General features: G+C 35.2%; 1 pseudogene; it reads left to right on the plus strand.

Annotated features, from left to right (window-relative positions):
• The first annotated feature begins 7,439 nt into the window (after window positions 1–7,439).
• LOC136118409 (ubiquitin-conjugating enzyme E2 E3-like) lies at window positions 7,440–11,497 on the plus strand (annotated as a pseudogene).
• Window positions 11,498–12,543: the final 1,046 nt, after the last annotated feature.

Here is a 12,543-nt window from a genome sequence, read left to right on the forward strand (position 1 = left end):
ACCTAAAAGAAAAAAAAAATACTTGGACTGGAGGGAGGGTCTTTCTGCAAGAGTGAGGTTCAGACTTCACTGGAGAAGGTACAGCTGCAGAGCAGGTGTTGAAGGGTGAATTTGGAGGTGTGATGCGATAAATTGATATCAGTGCATCTCCTATGCTTCTCCTATCCACTGTCTCCTCTTTCCAATCAATTTAGTCACTGTTTTATTGGACCAATATTATGGAGCACTTATCACGTCTCAGGTGCTCTTTTCAGTTCTGGAGATAACACCCTGGGCAAAACAAAGCCTCTGCTCTCACGTCATTCTATTGGGATAATAAACCAACAAACACATCAAATAATATATTCTCAGATTATGATATAAAAAAGTAAAGCAAATAAAATATCATGTTTCTCAACACTTTTTAAAGAAAAAAAAGCAGACTAAGAAGGCGACTGTAATTTAAAAGTTATGACCTTTGTAGATAGAATGGTCAGCAAACTTTTCTGAAGAGGTAACTTTCGAACAGAGACCTACTACTCACCATTAGTACCTACCAACTAGCACTCTTCCAGTTATCAATCGAAAGTCACAGTTGAATCATGTCATTTTCTTCTCAGAAATCTTTCATAACCCCCTACTTATATGTAGATTAAGCCGATCAAAGCTGCATTCGATAATAAAAGTGATCAGGACAAATCTCCAGTCCTAGAAGGGTCATGATATGCTAAGCAAGATATAAAGAGAGAAGCCTAATTGTTTGGAATGAGTAAGTCCAAGTAGGGTGAAGAAAACCCATGGGAAGGTGAGCCCATGTTACACTTGGGCTAGAGCCTCCTATGGGTCATTTCCTTTGCCCACAGATAATACAACTCATAAATAGAAAAACCTCACTTCTTGAAATGGTCCATCAATACCCATGACTGGGGTTCAGTGTATGGATTCATTTGTCATTCACACTAAGCTCTGTCCTCCCACAGATATCCATTAGAAATAAAATGTTTTAATTTCCACCTAGTACTTTCTCTCTTGCTCCTTTTTTTTTTTCAGAACCTAGAAAACTAAAAATCGACTCTCTACTGGTCTCCCTCAGAGGCATAAACAGTAGATTGTGAGAGATCAAGTATCTTGCCCAAGATCACATAGGTTTATTGGTGGCAGCCAGGATTCAAATCCTATTTTTTGTGCTACCGTAATTCTCAGTTTGTGCATAATAAGTTAGTCTGGGGAGATGCTGAATGAAAAAATGTTTATGATCAAATAAATTTGGTAATCACTACATACTATGGTACCCTTTTAGAAATTTAGATTGTACATTTGCATACTAAAAGCTCTGAGAAGTCTAAGATTTGAAGGAAGAAAATTTTGTTTAACTTTATTCATTCATTCATTTAACAAATAAGTATTGAAACTTTACCAAGTTCAGGGCATTCCAGGCAAAAGAAAGAGTACAAAGACCCCAAGGCAAGAAAAAAACTGGATTGTGTGGGGAACTTACAAAAGGCTGATATGACTGAAGTGTAGTGCTGACATGAGAACAGTAAGATACGAGGTTGCAGAAGTTGGCAAGGAATTAGTGGATGACCAAAAGAAATTTGGATTTTTATTCCCAATAGAATCAGAAGCCACTGAAAGATTTAGCTGAGCATTAAACTTATCTGGTCACAATCCTCTTTATTCTATGAAATTTTCATAAACATATACTTCTTTATATTTTGTTGACTCCCTTTCACTGGTAGAAACTGATTATGACCAAGATAAACTCCTCCAGGCTGAAATCATTTCATAGACACTGTAAACCCCAGCATAGACGTAGTAACTACTCAGTAAATGATGTGTGGAATGGATTAAAATCATGAAGGGATGGAAAGCTATGACATTTGATAAATGTCTGAAAGAACTCGAAATGTTTCATCCTGCCATCTGGAAGATTTATGATCAGAGAACAAGACGCAAACCTTCAAATGTTTGCAGTGATACTAGAAGACAAATTAGACTGACTTTGTAAGGCTCAAGAAGGTGTGCTCCTAGTCAGGAGCACTGAATTCTAATTACAGAGAAGCAGACAATAAAATGGACATGTCATTGAGGCAATAAATCTCTCATCACTTGTTTTCAAACAGAGATCAATAAAATTATAGGGAATATCATTTATTTATCAATCAAAGCTTGGATTACATACTTTGAAAATCTCTTTCAACCCTAAGATTCTGGGATTCCATTTGGAAAGGATTGGAGGAAGGAAAATGAGTAGATGAAGAAGTAAGTGTGGCTAGAGAAAATTTTAGACAACAATTTTTTTTTTAATTTTGCAGACCTTTTATCTAATTAAGGCAGAGTAAGGAGAATTACTTGAAAGAATGAAATGAAGGAAAGGAACTTCCAATAAAATGTGTCAGTATAAAGATATTCTTATTATACTCCTCACTCTGACACTAACATTAAACAAAAAAAGAAAAAAACTAGAGAAAAAATGTTCATCATCAATAAAGTCTCTAACACTCCCAGAATTCCAAGTCAAAACCTGTAAAATCTGTCAATAAAACTAAAGGAGCCACCTAAAAATTTGTAGAATTCTTGAAATATTTCTGTAATACACAAGAAAGCACTAATAGTAGAAAATTTTAGGGAGTAAGAATTGGGTTTGTGGAAAGATGGGGGAGTAGGGACTTTTATTTTTCACTTTGTATGTTTCCCTACTCTGAACATTTTTAGATAAAGATGTATATATTTTACATTTTAAAAACAATTTCAGAAGGATAAAAGTGGTAGAAGTAAATTTGTACTGAATATATGGTAGATGCTTTCAAGGAGACATGCATCTTCAGAGTTATAAATCTGAGTACATGACAACTTAAAATAGTCCTCTAAGAGGAAAGCAAAGGGATAGCCAATATAAAATGTACTCTACTTCTAAACCCTACAATCCTACAAAAAACAAGCCCTGTGATACCTGAACTTTTAATTTGATTGGAAGAATTAGATTCACACCACTCTGTAGAAACACCTGGAAGCTAATAAAATATAATAATAAAATATAACATGTACTCATTAATAAAAGTCCAGCTCTCCCATCAACAATAAGCATAAGTCCACGAGCACGGTTGTAGGTATAGACTGAGCAATAGCTGAGAATCTAATTATATCTTCTTAGACACTAGAGTTTAGGTATGTAGTCTATGAGTAGCACCTTAACAGTCAGATTTCAATGGAAAAAAAACACAAATGAGTGGAGAGATATTTTTCCCAAATTCCAAGGTTCATGTAGATTTCAGTTGAAAAATGCGTTTTGTCTTCTGCTAAATTTGTTGCTTTGGAAATATTATATTGAATGCCAAGCCATATTTTAAAGGGAAATTTTCTTTTAATGTCACTTACAATAAATGACCTGGAGCTTTACAGAAGTAATGCCATTGGCCTTCCTTTTTTAAGAAATCTACATTCCACCCCAAGCATCTGTAGGCTACAGAGTATTATCAGACAACTAATACATCCCAATCAGACTGAATTTATTTATAGACAACGTTCTTTTTGCAATGTTAGATGCCTCATTAACTTGATTCAGCTTGTGCATAGCAAAAATATTCCCTCCCTCTTCAGATTTTTGATAGAGTGAATTATAATTTCTTGTCTCACTCATTATAAACCTTTAGTTTGGAGGACATTTCAAAAATGTGTAGTGCCACTTATGTAAATCCTGGATTACTTGGCCTGGATTAATTATGTGCTTTATTTATCTTTATTTGGGAGGAATATGGAGTGGTATAGTGCCCATTCTTATTTTTCGCTTCACATGGAAAATAAGTTAAAATTTAATTTTGCTATAAACCTCCTCCCAGAAGAAATGAAATGTAAATTGCGTTTGAGTAGATTCCATTATACACATTATTGTCAAGTTAGTGGGGTATGGGTGGGATAGTTGGGGTTTTAAAACTCCTAGAGCCTTAATAATTCGATGTACTTTTTAGATACGTTCATCTGAGAAGAAAACCAAGGAGATACTGCGAAAAAATCATCATATATAGCTTCCATATTATGTTACACATATTGAAATTGTGAAATTTCCTTTTGAATATCACTATGCAACTTTGGGTTGTATGCTCTTTTAATTTGGCTTGCACTTCTACAGCGTGGGGGAAAAAAGGATTTTTCGTTCCAAATATTCCACTACAACTGTTTCAGACTCATCATTTTTAAAAACCAGATTTAACAGGTTAAATTGAGCTCAGGAAAAAGATGATGATTAAAAAGCTAACCTCCATTTCTCTTAAATTCAACCTACCATGCTTTCAATGAATTTTCACACAAATAAATAAGAATACCTAATGTTTGATGTAAAGTAGCCACAAATTAGACTTGGAAATATTCCACATTTTGTTTTAAATAAATGGAGTTTTGTGAAGAACAAAGAAACATTTTTCTTAAATTACAGCCTGCAGTGTTTTAAATTTCCTCTGTATGATTTATTAACCTGTTCTATATACTGGAATATAACAAATATGAAATATCCAATATATGTGGTTTTCCTTGTTTGCCAGATGATAGGGAATGTATCAATACTTACAATCTTGTAGCTCTGATGCTATCACAATTAATTTAGCCAAAGTTGATCGTATAACAACAACAACAGCAAAAAGGTGGTTTCATTGCTGAGTCTTCACACTTGAAAACGTGTAGCAGAAATATGAACACCTTAAGCAAGTTTCAGGACTTCTGTTTTTAGTCAAAGAAAAATGTAGAAATTCTTTCCCTTCTGCAAAGCCGATCTTGTTTTTTTTTTCTTTATTATATGTATTCTAAGTAAGCTTCTATTCAGAAGAAAAAATTAAAAAGAAATCTCTAAATATGAAATACTCCATGTGATTGGAAAAGAAAAAAATACCAAAAAAAATTTTTTTAAAGCATCTCTACCCACTGTTTTGTCATGAAAGACCATGACATTAACTAGAAAAAAATGTCCCCTTCTAGGCCACAAATAGTCCTGGATCCACACTGTTTGATAAAAATTCTGATTCTCCAGAGTTCCCTGGTAGCCAAGTGGTTAGGATTCCCAGCTTTCACTGCCCTGGCCCAGGTTCAGTCCCTGGTCGGGGAACTGAAATCCTACAAGCTTCATGGCATGGCCAAAAAAAAAAATCTGATTCTCATAAGAGATTGGGAATTTATGCAGAACAGTATGACTTAACGTTCATCAGATGGAGTGGTTTTCTTTGTGATGGGAATGGGAATGGAGAATTGAAAGCATTTAAAATTAAGATGGAGTTCCTAAACTTATAAAATCGGTCTAGTGTGCCAAATGTATGCCGAATGACATGGAGCATGGTTTAAGCATACATAACTGGCCTGTTGTTGAGCTGTCTTTTTCAGAATACATAAATGAAAAGTTATTTGTAAGCCAATGTTTTGGTCCTAAAGAAGTTCCAAGTTTACCTGTTAATCAGGTTTTAAGGCTTCAGGGTACGAAGGGTAAGCCCAAACTAAAGGCCATCTCTTATTCCAATCACAGTTAAAGTCAGCTGTGGGAGGCCGCCACCCTTGAATGCTTTATAATCAGCTTGAGACATGAAACTGACTCATTTCTGGAAGTGTGGGGGGCTGTTCTTTCACTCTCTTCAGTGCATGAATGCCACCATAAAATAAGATTAAAAGCTCTGGGATGTCCCCCGCTGCTTCCCTTCCCTATTTGTTAGCTTTTCATGGTATGTGGGCTTATACTGTATTTATGTTTTCTCTGCTTCAAATTATCTCACTCACAATTTTGCATTGGACAGCCCGCTTTGCTATACTTCTAAAATAAGACTTATTTTCCTATTGTGCTCTATTTTATCATGTTATTTTTAAAAGATTAACAGCTTAAATATGAATAGATATAATACTTAAACTCATTAGAGTCACAACATCTTTGTTGGTGCCCCACTCCATTCAATGTCATCTCTTGGGAGAAGATTACTTGTGAGCTTCTTCCCCACTGTCTAAAGGTAGCTGTAAACTTGTCCTCTAAAATACTATTATTAGGGAATCACACTGCAATTATAGACTTTCTTCCTGAAGCTTCTAAACTTCAAGCTATAGTGTTTTATTTCTTTCTTTGAAAAGTGTCTTGGCCTCCTAAATTATGGACACATATCTTCCAGGATCTTATAGACATTCACCTTACTTAAGTTATTGTTCCCTTGTATTTTGAAAAATCTTACTCAAGTTTTAAAGGAGGAAAATGCTTAATGTACTCAACCAACTCTCAAATGGATTAGAAAAATAAACTACATATACATATGTAGATATATATAGTTTTTACATATAAACTATATATAGAGAGAAAGACAGAGAGAGGCTGAGAGGGTGAAACAGAGGGAGAGACAGAGAGACAGAGAGAGGTGATATAGAAAATGTGGTAAGTGTTCATTTAAAAATCAGCAGGGAATTCCCTGATGGTCCAGTGGTTAGGACTCCACACTTCCACTGCAGGACTGTAGTGGACAGGGGTTTGATCCCTGGTCAGGGAACTAAGATCCCACATGCTGTGTGGTCAAAAAAATAAATAAATATATAAATAATAAAATAAAAATCAATAAATCTTAGAAAAGAATATCTAGGAGTTTTCTGTACTATTCTTGCAACACTTCTTTAAGTTTGAAGTTATTTCAAAATGAAAAAATAGGGAATTCCCTGGCAGTCCAGTTTTAGAACTCTGCGCTTTCACCGCCAAGGGCCCAGGTTCAATTCCTTGTGGGAACTAGGATCCCACAAGCCATGCGGTGCAGCCAAAAAAAAAGAAAAAAGAAAAAAATATATTAGTTTAAGTATGACACTGGCAAGTATGTAGCAAATAATTTAATAGTTAATATAGCAAATAATACTATGATGACAACAATCATCCTTTGTAATAAAACTAAAAATATAACATAAAGTGAGGCAATGATTGGGGTGTAGGGTACTTACACTAAATCCCTTCTCTTTCATATCAAGAATTTAACAAATTGCTGTGTTATTTTATATCAAGACATAGAATGATAAAAGTGTGTTTGGTGAGGTTGAGATGAGAAGGATCAGAACAAGGTATTCAAAATTGGTAGAAGTGGGTGTTATGCAGAGAGGTAAGAAGGAGATTGATTTTGTTTATATACTTACTTATTTTTACTGAGATAGCACTGGTTTATAACATTAAATAAGTTTCATGTAGATAACATTATATTTCTACCTCTGTATACACTACAGCCTGCTTATTACCAAAAATTTAGTTTCCATCCATCACCATCCAGTTGACACCCTTTTACCCATTTTCCCTCCCTGACCCCTTTTCCCTCTGGTTAACACTACTCTATTCTCTGTATCTAAGTGTTTGGTTTTGCTTGGTTTGGTTTGTACATTTATTTTGTTTCTTTGATTTTTTTTATATTCAGCATATGAATAAAATCATAAGGTATTTGTCTTTCTCCATCTGACTTATTTCACTTGGCGTAATGTCCTCAAGGTCCATCTATGTTGCCACACATGGTAAGCTGTCATCTTTTTATGACTAGTATTCCACTGTATATACATATATATACATATGTATATACATATATGGAATATATATATGTCACATCTTTAACCTTCCATCTGTTGATGGGTACTTAGGTTGTTTCCTTATCTTGACTATTGTAAATAACGCTGTGATAAATATAGGGGTGCATATATCTTTTCGAACTACTCTTTTTGTATTCTCTGGATGAATATCCAGAAGTGGAATAGTTGAATCATGTGGTAGTTCTATTCTTAATTTTTTGAGGAATCTCCATACTATTTTCCACAGTGGCTACACCAACTTACTTTCCCACCAACAGTGTATGAGGGTTCCCTTTTGAAGGAGACTTACTTTAAATAAATAAGGCATTGGCAATACACATACAAACAGTCCTACTCAAGTAGAAAGGGTTTAACCATATGGTTCATTAAAGGTCTGCAAGTAGTCACAATCAGAACTGTAGATGGAGATAATCGTACTTGCTCAATGACAAGACAGTAACAAGCAATGAGAAGTTATAAAGCAATCAATGGAGAATAACAGAAGAGACAGGACAGATGCATAATACCAGAGAATTTTAAAAAAGAAAACCTGAAGCAATTGACTCTGTCAGCTTATGTTGCTTTCACATTCCTCTTACCCTTGGTGACAGTTATTCTGACTGAGCCAGACCTGCAGACTTAGAGGGTTCACTGGAAATAAAAATTAGAAAATTCAGTCTGGCTTGGTAGAATGCAGAAAGGGGATCCAGTAGAGTGTTTAGTAAGGGTTTATCTAAATAAAGTTTTTATTTTGTAATAGTTTTAGATTTACTGAGAAGTTTCAGATGTAGTACAGAGAATCCCATACACCATATACCATTTCTCCTATTATAAACATATTTGTGTGGTACATTTGTCACAATTAATGAACAAATATTGATACATTTTTATTAACTAAAGTCCACATCTTATTCAGATACCCTTGGTGTTTACCAAATGCTTTTTTCTCTTCCACAGTCCCATCCAAGATATCACATTAATTTGGTTGTCAATTCTCCTTAAGCTCCTCTTGGCTGTGATAGTTACTCAGACTTTCCTTGTTTTTGGTGACCATGACAGACTGTAGGAGTACTGGTCAGGTACGTTGGTCAATGTCCTTCTATTGAGATTTTTCTGATGTTTTTCTCATGATTACACTGGTGTTGTGTGTTTTGGAGAGAAAGATCACAGAGGTAAAGTGTCATTCTCATCTCATCACATCACATCGAGAATACATATTATCAAGGTGACTTGTCACTGTTGATATTAATCTTGGTCACTTGGTTGAGGTAGTGAGTCAGGTTTCTCCACTGTAGTTACTCTTTTCTCCCCCTTTCCATTTTATACCCTTTGGAAGGAAGTCCCTATGCATAGCCCACACTTAAGAAGTGAGAAGTTAGGCTCCATCTTCTTGAGGATGGAGTAGCCAAATAAATTATTTAAAATTCTACTGCACAGGAAATGTGTCTGTTCTCTCCCATTTGTTTATTTACTTAATTATTTATATCAGTTTGGACTCATGAATATATATCTTGTACTTTGGGTTATAATTCAATACTATTTTATTTTGTTGCTCAAATCATTCCAGCTCTGTCTATTAGGGAGTCTTTCACTTGGCTTCTGTGTCCCTTTGACATACTCCCATCACTGTGTGTGTGTGTGTGTGTGTGTGTGTGTGTGTGTGTGTGTTGAGCACTTTCTTTCTTTCTAACACTACAAGGTTCTCCCAGATTATCTTGTATATTTCCTGCCCCAGGCTTAGAATCAGCCATTTCTCCAAGGAGCCTTAGTTCCTTTAATAGATGTTATACAATTAGATTGTTTTGTCACCTTATACATTACATTCTGGAATCTACCAACCTTCTAAATGATTTTTTTACTTGCATACATTAAAGTTCATTCTTGTGCCATGGATTTTGACAAAGGCAGCGTGTCATGTATCCATCACTCCAGTATCATACATAATACTTATCTCCACAAACCCCTGCCTCAACCCAAATCAACCTGCCCCCAAACACAGTCAGTGCCATGCCCTCAAAAAAATAGTAACTCCTCTGGAAAGAAATCTTAAGGGGCACAATCTCCTCCTACTTTCAATGTTCCACACTCCCCAGCACAAGCCTCCTTGGCTTTTTTTCACCCTGCTCCCTCCCCTTCCCTCCCCCACCTACCTCCATTACCTTAAGGAAGGGTTTTTTTTCTCTCTCTCACCCTCACATTGTAGGAGTGCATGAGCAGGCCAGGTGCACAATCACATTTTTCAAGAAATAACATCACAGGATTTCCAATGATAGGCAAAGATTGAATGATAAGAACCCCAGAACCAGGAGAGGTAGTTCAGATGCAGACCATAAAGACACTGCTGCTCCAGAGCTTTAAGAACAAGAAAAAACACTCTTCGACATAAATTGTAGCAATGTTTTTTTGGATCTGTCTCCTAAGACAAAGGGATGAAAGCAAAAGTAAACAAATGAGGCCTAATTAGACCATTGATAAAATGAACAGACAACCTACCAAATGGGAGAAAATATTTGCAAATAATATGACTGATAAGGGGTTAATATCCAACACATAAATAGCTCTTACAACTCAACATCAAAAAAACAAACAACCGATTAAAAAATGGGCAGAAGAACTGAATAGACATTTTTCCAAAGAGGAAATGCAGATGGCCAACAGACACATGAAAAGATGCTCAATATCGCTAATCATCAGGGAAATGCAAATCAAAACCACAATGAAATACCACCTCACACCTGCCAGAATGGCTGTCATCAAGAAGAACACAGATAAGAAATGTTGGTGAGCATGTGGAGAAACAGGAAGTTGGTGGGAATGTAAATTGGTGCAGCCATTGTAGAAAACTGTTTGGAGGTTTCTCAAAAAACTAAAATTAGAACTACTATATGATCCAGCAATCCACTCCTGGGTATATATCCAGAAAAAACAAAAACACTAATTCAAAAAGATATGTGCATCCCAATGTTGATAGCAGCATTATTCATAGTAGCTAAGATATGGAAGCAACCTAAGTGTCCATCAACAGATGAATGGATAAAGAAGATGTGGCATATATATATATATATATACACACACACACACACACAATGGAATACTACTCAGGCATAAAAAAAGAATGAAATTTAGCCATTTGCAACAACGTGGATGGACTTGGAAGGCAATATGCTAAGTGAAATGAGTCAGACAGAGAAAGACAAATACTGTATGGTATCACTTATCTGTGGAATCTAAAAAATAAAACAAATGAACGAATATAACAAAACAGAAGCAGACTCATATATAGAAAGCAAACTATATATGGTTACCTGTGGGGAGAGAAAAGGGGGGAGTGGATTAAGAAGTACGAACTATTAGGTATAAAATACTATACAAGGGTATATTGTACAATATGGAGAATATAGCAAATATTTTATAACTATAAGTGGAGTGAAAGCATAGAATATAAATCATTACATACATACATACCCCAAAAACGTGAGAGAGGAAAACCTTTTACCACACAGCAAAAGAAAAAGTCTGAACTCCCCAGCAAAACCACTGCAAATTTTCTACTACAGTAGTGCAAAAAGAATTCGGAAGGAGCTAGCTGAAATCACCTTTGACCCTCCTCCTAACCGAAGTGCTGGACCTAAAAGAGATAGCACCTATGAACAGAGACTGACTATACTTGGTCCATCAGGTCCTGTGTATGAAAGTGGTGTATTTTTTCTAAATATCACATGTTCATCCAGTTATTCATTTAAGCTGCCAAACGTTACTTTTCACACCACAATCTATCACTGCAACATCAACAGTCAAGGAGTCATCTGTTTGGGTATCCTTAAAGACAGCTAGAGTCCTGCTTTACTATTTCAAAGATTTTGTGGTCAATTTGTTCCCTTTGACATTGACAGACTGCAACTCTGTAGATCCTCCGGTTGGAAGCATAGCTGCTAAGTATTTGACCAACAAAGAAGAACATGACAAGAGATAGGCAACACAATTCACATAATTTGTATGCAGTGAGAAAGAGCAGAGGCATCTTCTCACTGCGCAGCAAATCTTTATAGCCTTTACAATATGGACTTCTGTGTATGTGTTATGCTGCTGATTCTACTCTGGGCCTTTATCCTCTGGAAAGTGGGAGACTGCCCCAAAGGGCAAATGCTGTCAAGAATAGAACTTTGTAACTGTAGTTAATTTATGTTTAAACACCTACTGGCAAGTCTTGCTTCTTTGGGATATTAAAATGCATTTTGTAATGTACTAAAGATACTGGTCTTGATTTCTACCAAATATTATAGTGCATTTTGGCTTAACTCATTATCTGTATGAAGTTATAAAAGTAGCCATATAGGAATTAGATCATTTGTAGTAAACCCATGTCAATTTCTGAGTATGTGGTTCACACTGTTGTGAAAAAACGTCTTACGTTTTACTTTCATCAATTTGTAATTAGAGGATTTTCTTTTACCCTTTTGTAGCTCAGAGAGCACCTGACGTATCATCTCAAATACAATAAATATGCTTCTGAAGGCAAAAAAAAAAAAAATTAAGGGTTTTTACAGCAGCTTTACAAAATATAGGATCTGAAAAACCATATTGTAATTACTTCTTTACATGTTTATAACCTCATGAGAGCTTACCTGTCTTATCGTGAATACCCATGCCCAGCACATACCTAGCAATAGTAGGAACCCAATGACCATTTTGGAATAAATATATTAATACCAGTTTATCCTAATTAAAATAACCAATACATAGTTTTTATTCTGAAATTTTTCTGATTTTTCAAGGTTTTTAATTGAAAAATATAGAAAGATAACTAAAACTTTGAGATTCAATATCTGTTCTATAGGCATATTTATAATTTAACACATTCACTTAGCTCTATAGAGTCCTAATAACACAGAGGGGATTCTGCATAACCATAATGAATATTTCATCATATCTTTGCCTGTGTATTGAAAGTGTGAACAATTTTTTAATAGCTTAGATTTCCTCTTTTACAATGCTGCAAGAAATTTTGAATAAAGAAGT

The sequence above is a fragment of the Phocoena phocoena genome, chromosome 2 (assembly GCF_963924675.1).
Source record: "Phocoena phocoena chromosome 2, mPhoPho1.1, whole genome shotgun sequence".
Taxonomy (NCBI): Eukaryota; Metazoa; Chordata; class Mammalia; order Artiodactyla; family Phocoenidae; genus Phocoena; species Phocoena phocoena.